An 8,766-nucleotide genomic window follows, 5' to 3' on the forward strand; every position below is an offset into this window, starting at 1 on the left:
ATCCTAACACTTCACCAAACCTAGGTTTGATAAACATTCATTTTCAAACTACGGTGCTTATTTAATTGAAAGAACTTCACTTTTAATTATAAAAATATGACAATGATGACAAGTAGAAAAACATGAACAAATTCACATATACAAAAGTTTGCTCACATTTTCATATCTTTATTGAAATGAGTTGCAAATTACAACTTATCTTCATTAATCTTGGACAAAAAATTCACACTCAATTACGAGCTAGACTTTTCTTTCCATTTTGGGTTCAGTTTTGAAAAAAATATAATTATTGGATCCCTTTTTAAATTTTGAATTCTAGTTTGAAACAACATGTTTCTAATAAAAATACTATTCAATCTTAATTCATTCCTTTTGGAAATAGTTATGTATATACATGTATCATCCAAACGGTTATTTAGAATCTGAAAATTTATTTATTTGAGACAACAAAAATTCAGAAAGGAAATTTTGAATAGTATTTTTATTGAACTAAAATGTGAAAGCCATGTCATTGTCCTAAATATCTCAAAACAAAAATAGGACATATACATAGGTCCATCTCAATATCATGATTATATGAATGACCTAAACAATAGAAAGTCATTAGAACTACCCCAAATTGGGGGCTCCATGACTTGAGAAATAACAAGAATGCGCATAACCCGACACATGGGGGCTCTAATATCAACAAAGAAATAAAATGAGATATTCATGCCATTTGAGCTACTTTCGAGAATCGCCTAAATAGTTGTAGATCTCGAGCCTTATAATTTTCAAATACATCACAATGATATAATAATCATTTTGTTCCTTTGAAAACTAAGTTTGCAACTGAACTTGGCCATGAAACAAGTTACATATTCGAGCCATTTTCAAGTTCAACTTCAAGAACTAATCTTAGTGCATAATTGTTGTTTCAATACTTCAATTTACTCTAGAGATTAGAGAGTATGACTAGTGTAGAGCAACAAAATCATGATACTTGCTCATACAAAAGTTTAGTACTCAATCATTCATCATGAAAATTGTATCAAGACACATTATTAACATAGGACCAACAATTTCATAAGTTAGAATGTAAACAAAGGACTCCTAAATTCAAAATTAAGGAATCTTCATTCTAAATTGTTGCACATATTGGAAATTCGCAAGGAGGATAACAACTACTTTATCAAGCTTCAAAACAGTGACAAAATTTGAACTCAAAAGTAAGAATTCAAAAGTAGCAAGAATAGACAAAAAATTTGAACAACATTTCATTTTCCCCCTTACTTGTTTTAATGAATGACAAATATTACTATACTTAGCAAATTTCTTTGTTAAAACTATGAATGGTGAAAAAACGGTTTAAACACACTAGTTTAATCATTTTCACGATCCTAGTTGTTATCATAATAAGACGAAACACAGGATTTATATACCCATTTAAAGCAACATGAAATGGTCTAATTATTGACAACAAGCAAATTATTGAAGTCACCTAACATTGGGGGCAACATGATGAGTGACATTTATGTCACTCCTAAGGAGTAGTTTTAGAGTCCTTTCCGTGTTTATTTTCCCTTATTTTCCTTTTATTCTCTTGTTTTCTCTTTAATAAAGTTTCTAGTTTATTTTGGTAATTTTGGAGTGTTTTGGTTTAGTGTCTTTATTTTATTAGTTTTAGTCTATTTTCGTATTTTATTTTACTGTATTTGCTTGTATAGTTTTTGTTTTATTTTTATTAGTTTAGTTTTATGTCTCTTATTTTCTATTTTATTTTATTTATTTCTATTTTATTTATTTTATTTTATTTGTCGTTGTTTTGTTTTATTTCGTCCTTTGTTTATTTTCATTTTATTCTTTGTCCTAATTCTCTCCTCAATCTTGCTCGTGTTTGTAGGTGTGTTCGGGTTGACGCTCGATTTCCATGTTCAAATAAAATTCGAAGTTCAAGGTTCGAGGCGCAAACTTGAGCCAACCCCTGCTGCTGCCCCTTAATCTTCACCCCACCTTCATTATCCTACACCACACCAAAACACATCACTCTTCCCCTGCTTCACCCCGCAGCAGCACCAACACCAACAACCCACTGTACCAGCAACCTAGCAGGGCACATAACACCACTCACCACCAGCCAACCACCACCTGACCGCCACAACTCAGTCGCAATCCCCTGCTCAACCAATACCAACAGTAACACAACCAAACGTCGCACCACCACAGCACACAGCAGCCACGCATTCACCTCGCAACACCACCGCGCAACAGAGCATCCACCACCAGCATCAATTACAACAACAATTGCCTCCAATCGCCACAAATTACCCCTCACTTCCAGTTGCCAACAACAACAACCACAATCACCCTACCAATTCGCGCAAGAAATAGAGCAAAATCAGAATAATTAGCGATTTAATCAAGTTCGGGCAAACCGTTGGTGGTTCGGTCGAAGTTCGAGTCAGAGACTTTGTGGGTTTCGTTAATCGAAGAGGAGTGGTCAAACATACCCATTGTTCGACCGAACCAACCCCGTAGTTCGGCCGCACCAACCCATGGTTCGACCGAACCGCTCCACGAGCTTCACACATGGGTTTTAGTGAAGATGAACGACCTCGATTTGATGATGATAGTTGATGAACGGTGGTGATGGTGGTGCGTTTCAATGGAGATAGAGCAGCCATGAATTGGGAAGAGGGGGAAATCGGGGTTGCTGTTTGTTTTGGGGGGAATTGTTGGGTTTTGTTTTCATTTTTCTTTTTCTTTTATTTTTTTTTATTTCCTTTTTCTTTCTTCTTTTCCCTTTTCTTATTTCTTTTCTCTTTTATTTCTTTTCTATTTTATTTTTCTTTTTATTTTCCTTTTCTTTCTTTATTTTATTTTCCTTCTTTTATTTTTCTTACTTTGATTAAGTTAGTATAAATACCCATTTTTTTTGGGGTAATAAAAAGAGGAATTCAATAACTATCTATTCTTATCTCTAATTAGTTTTAGGTTAGGTTAGGATTAGTCTTCTTTGGTAGAGAGAGAAAGTGAGGTTTTCTTCATTAATGAACTTGGATTTTGAAGAAGGAGCTTGTTCAATCCTTTGTAAACCTTCATCTTCAATTAATGAGCAATTTCTTACTCTCTTTCTTTACCTTTGTTCTTGATTTTGTTTATTTGCTTTTATTTTTCTTCTTTGCTTATTAATCATGTTGATGCTTATTGATTTGATGATTGATATTGTTTTCAACATGATTTGTGAGTAGTCATCTAGCCAAGGGTGTGGGGATGGTGTAGTTGCTAATTGTTCATGCTTTTAATGTTGGGGTTATGTTAATGGTGATTAAAGTCTTTGCATGCTTGATATTCTTTGGTCTTTCTTGCAAGTGCACATTGTTAGTTGATCAAAGATGAGTCTTTACTAATAAGTAACGGAAGTTGACTCAGTTAAGATTCATTACTATCGATTGTTATTTAATAGTAACTCCTAGTATATTGTTCTAATGTGGAAACATAGACGCTATGTTAGGAGAAGCCAATTGACCCCGGAAGACGGCTAGATTGGACCCTTTACTTCGATATTCATGTATGTTTAGTTTACCATTGATATGTTACTTTGTTATTGTATGGTCAAGCGTCAACTTCACCTACCCATTTCCCCTTGGTGCCTTAATGTTTTATTTCTTGTTTTAGCATTTTTAGACTTTAGTTTATTTATCCCCTATTCCGGACTAGCTTAATTGTCGTTAACATTTGGTGGTGTTTACCGTTCTCTGTGGTTCGACCCCTATGCTTGCCTTATACTCGTATTAGGTTTGTTTAGGTTGTATAAATTGTATTTGATCTAGGGATAGACAATTGACGACGCGTTTATTCCCTTGTCAAATTGGCGCCGTTGCCGGGGAACGGCTTCCATTACCGTTATGTTATCTTATTCAAACTAGTCCATTGTATATATTTCTTTTGATTTGTTTTTGTTCTCTTTGTTTTGTTTTTGAAAAATGGCACATTTTTCTTTTCCTCAATATGATGATGAGCCTTTTTATGTCTACTTCCATAGACTTGTGGGGTTTTTGAACTATAATGGTTGTAATCCTTGTGAAGCTTGTGAGATTTGTTACTATGGCATGAATGAATAAACGAGATATGAAGTTGAAAGTAGGTTTAATGGAGAATTTCAAGCATTATCGGTTCATAGTGCTTGGGGCTTTTTTGTACGGTTTGCTAAGGAAGTACGCAATAGGGGATGTAATGTTGCTAATTTTGATTCTCAATGTGACAATAGTTTTATTAGTGGCATGCATCCCCATGATTTGTCTTGTGATCCTATTTGTGAACCTAGTACAAGTGATTTCAACTCTTTTTCTTGTATTGTTGATAATGAATCTCATTTGCTTGATTATGCCCCCTCTCCCCAATATGATGATGCTCATGTTTATAATGTGAATGATCCTCCCTCCTCATCTTCTTGTTCTTACATGGCTTCAAATGATTTCCCTTATGCTTCTAATGAGTCCTTTTATGAGGGTAATTTTATGGAATGTTTGAAGGAAGAGAAGATAATGAGGATAATGGAGATGATAGAGAAGTATAACGAGATGAGGGAAGTTGAGAATAGGGAGACGGAAGCTAGAATGAAGATGCTTGAGAGCCAAATTCTCCAACTAGCCAACTCTCAAGAAAATGCCCTTCCTTCTTCTTCTCTTCCCTATATGAGTGAGGGTCCCATTAGAGAGCATTCGAGTGATGGTGAAGGAGTTGAAAATTAAAAGAGTGTTGATTTTGAAAATCCTAATCCTTCTTCCCATCTTGATGAGTCTCAAGTGTATGTTTGTGACCCTTCAATCTATGAGTATATAGACTCTTTTGAGGTAATGTCCCACATATTTTTCGAGAGTCATATGAGGACTTATAGATTATTGGATGATTTCATCGAGAACGCTTCTTGGGACTTAGATGAGTTTGAGATGAATCTACCTCGATTCATGCACGATTTTGGGACCTTGGGTTTTGAGATAGTTGAAGGAAAGGTTGTCTATTGTGGTGAAAAGGAGGATAAGGTTGACTCCCTTGGAGTTTTTGAGCTTGAGGGAGGTGTAGATCGTGAGTGCCCTTCATTTGAGGATGCTATGATTGATTTTCATGCTCTCATTGGCGATGTGAGACCTTGTGGTGAGGGAGTAGCTACCCCTTTTCCCGTTTCTCACACCCCTTTTTCTCTAAGGTTCGACCACATCCTTCCTTACCCTACTTCTCTTCCTTCCTATCTCAAACAACCTATTGGGAAGCCGCCCTCTATGGATGATTTTCATGTCTCTCATTCCATCATCATTGAGGAAGAGAGGAATTTTGTCAACAAAAAAATATGTGATGAGGATTTGCCGTTTTCCTTTTCTTTCCACTATTCTTTTCCTTCTTCTACTACTTACTTTCTTGAGTTTCCTTTCGATCCTTCTTCTTCTTTCTTTTGGCATCTCCCTCTTCACTTGCGTGCAATGATTTTGTTGCACGTTCTTATTCCGTCATTTGCCTATTTACACCCCCATGAAATGTGTAGTAGTGCATTTGACAAGCTCTTGCGTGCGTTGAATTTTTATTTCCTATAGCGGTCTCGCTTGGACGTTAAACAAGCCTTTGCGGGAAGTAACCCGTGTTTTATTGCTTTCATTTTCTTTTGTTTTTAGATTAGATTTTCTCACATGGACGTGTTTGTGTTCCTTGCTAGGTACACAACTTGATATACTCTTGCGCATTGGTGATGATCAAGAATCAAGGAAATGTGCCTCAACCTACCTATCATGTGGAATTCAAGCCTTATTTGTAGAGATTATGGCTCATATGAGTTTATTTGGGGTTTTTTTGTGTGATTTTGCATTTATCCCATATCCGGTAATATCCTCCTTTTCTCTCTCTCTCTTAGTTATTGTGACTTGAAGATCATGTGTTGGTAATGTTGGATTAATTTTTCCTTGTACTCCCCTCCTTGGTTTCATTGTTTATGATTTGAAAGCTTGGTTTCATTCAAGCTTGGGGGAGGGTATTCTATCATGTTTGGTGGGATGTTGATTCATATATGCCATGCCCGTGAGTATATGCATTTCCATGTTTTTCATGCTTTTGGAAAATCCAAAAAGATTTTTGTTTACTTCTAGGCAAGTTTAGCAAAATTGTGTTTTGTTTGTTCTTAATTGGACATTATATCTTTAGGATTTGTTTACTCTTGAATGCCTTTCTTCCTAAGTGGTTAATGTGTGCACGATTTGAGAGTGTTATTAGTTGACTCTAGGATATTACATGCTAAGGTAGTCGGGTTAAGAACTCTTAGGAATCCATGAAGCCCTAGTTCACGGGTATGTGGTAAGATGGTGTTGCTCTCTATAGTGGATTTGGCACCCTTAGTTGGTATTTGCTTAGTTATAATCCCGTGTGAGGTAACATTCTTTTAGCCTTCATCACTTTGTTGTGTGGCGCATTTGGATCCTTAGCTATGCATGTCTTGATCCTTGTTTTGACTTATAGCTCCCAAGATCGTGACCGAAGCACTCTAGGGGAGGAAAAGGGCACTTCTTTCTCTTTTTTTTTTTTCTTTATCTTCTTTTTGTTTTGTTACAAATTTGATTTCGTATTTTGCATAAACCAACTTGCTAACCAATTTGAGCTTATGTTTCCCGCTCTTGTTTAAACCATGTTACAAACCTAAATGGCCTATGTTAACCAACCCTATAGTTAGTGAAGCATTGACATGTGAGGTTTGAGTTTTGAGAATGTTGATCATAAACAAGAAGCACTTTGAGATTTGGTTAGAGTTGAGCTTGTAAAGAAATATGCAAATTTATGAAAATCAAGTGAAGTTTCAAGAAAAAGCCGTCCAAAATTAAAAAAAGGCAAGGACAGTGAATAAAGTTTAAAAAAAAAAAAAGAAAAAAAATTGGAAAAGAAACAAAAACAACAAAAATATTTTTGATGGTTTCGTTTTCTTCCCCAGTTTAAGCATTGAGGACAATGCTTTGTTCAAGCTTGGGGGATCGTTCCTTCATTTTGTATATTTTGTGTGTTTGTGTTGAATAAGCTTGGGGGAATGGCTTTAGTGGTATTTTTGCTTGATATTTAGTGAATTCTTGAGTTATTTTTGAGTGTCGGCCGCACTTTTTGCTTCACTTAGGAATTATCACCAAATTTTAAATTTTTACCCCGCCTTAACCCTTAGCCTTACGTTACAACCAATAAAAAGACCCTTAGACTCTAGTGGTTTAGGTCAAAAGAACGGTGGAGGGAGATAGACTTCAAATCTATGGAAAGAGTATGCATAGTTGAGTCGTCGGGATTACCTTCTCAAAGTTTTTCATTTCTTTATCTTTTTCCGGTTCCTTTGTGGAATCTTGAGAAGCTAGCTTAAGGGTTGATTTGAAGCTAGTGGAGAGAACGTGGCCCGATTGGTTGGGGCTAGGGTTGATTGAGTCCTAAGTAGTTCTCTATGCTTAGCATGTGTTATGTTTCAATCAACCATTGACATCTTGGAACTTGCATACATTTGTCCATTTAGAAAGGTTTGCATTCATTAGTACTCGTCCTTATTTCTTGTCCATACATGAGCTTGTGTTTCGCTTTTTCTCTTAGTGTTCCTTTTTTTTTCCTTTTTCCTTTTGTTGCCCTGCCTTGGTTTTTGTCGAGAGTTGTGGGTTAAACCTCTTAGGAAACCCTCACGAGAGCTTACTCGTCCTCTTTGGCGACATAGGGGTTTAAAGGGCTTGATGCATACGCTAAATGCATCCGTGATTTCTACGACAGTGAGTTAGTGTACATTCATTCTCCTTGTTTCTATTTTGTTTCTTTTGCCTTTAATAATTCCATCTTGTTCTCTTTTGCCTTAGCTTTGCTCGAGGACGAGCAAAGGTTTAGCTTGGGGGAATTTGATGAGTGACATTTATGTCACTCCTAAGGAGTAGTTTTAGAGTCCTTTCCGTGTTTATTTTCCCTTATTTTCCTTTTATTCTCTTGTTTTCTCTTTAATAAAGTTTCTAGTTTATTTTGGTAATTTTGGAGTGTTTTGATTTAGTGTCTTTATTTTATTAGTTTTAGTCTATTTTCGTATTTTATTTTACTTTATTTGCTTGTGTAGTTTTTGTTTTATTTTTATTAGTTTAGTTTTATGTCTCTTATTTTCTATTTTATTTTATTTATTTCTATTTTATTTATTTTATTTTATTTGTCGTGGTTTTGTTTTATTTCGTCCTTTGTTTATTTTCATTTTATTCTTTTTCCCAATTCTCTCCTCAATCTTGCTCGTGTTTGTAGGTGTGTTCGGGTTGACGCTCGATTTCCATGTTCAAATCAAGTTCGAAGTTCAAGGTTCGAGATGCAAACTTGAGCCATCCCCTGCTGCTGCCCCTTAACCTTCACCCCACCTTCATTATCCTACACCACACCAAAACACATCACTCTTCCCCTGCTTCACCCCGCAGCAGCACCAACACCAACAACCCACTGCACCAGCCACCTAGCAGCGCACACAACACCACTCACCACCAACCAACAACCACCTGACCGGCGCAACTCAGTCGCAATCCCCTACTCCACCAACACCAACAACAACACAACCAAACGCCGCACCACCACAGCACACAGCAGCCACACATTCACCTCACAACACCACCGCGCAACAGAGCAGCCACCACCAGCATCAATTACAGCAACAATTGCCTCCAATCGCCACCAATTACCCCTCTCTTCCAGTTGCCAACAACAACAACCACAATCACCCTACCAATTCGCGCAAGAAATAGAGCAAAATAAAAACAATTA

The sequence above is a fragment of the Chenopodium album genome, chromosome 7 (genome assembly GCF_948465745.1).
Source record: "Chenopodium album chromosome 7, dcCheAlbu1.1, whole genome shotgun sequence".
Classification (NCBI taxonomy): domain Eukaryota; kingdom Viridiplantae; phylum Streptophyta; class Magnoliopsida; order Caryophyllales; family Amaranthaceae; genus Chenopodium; species Chenopodium album.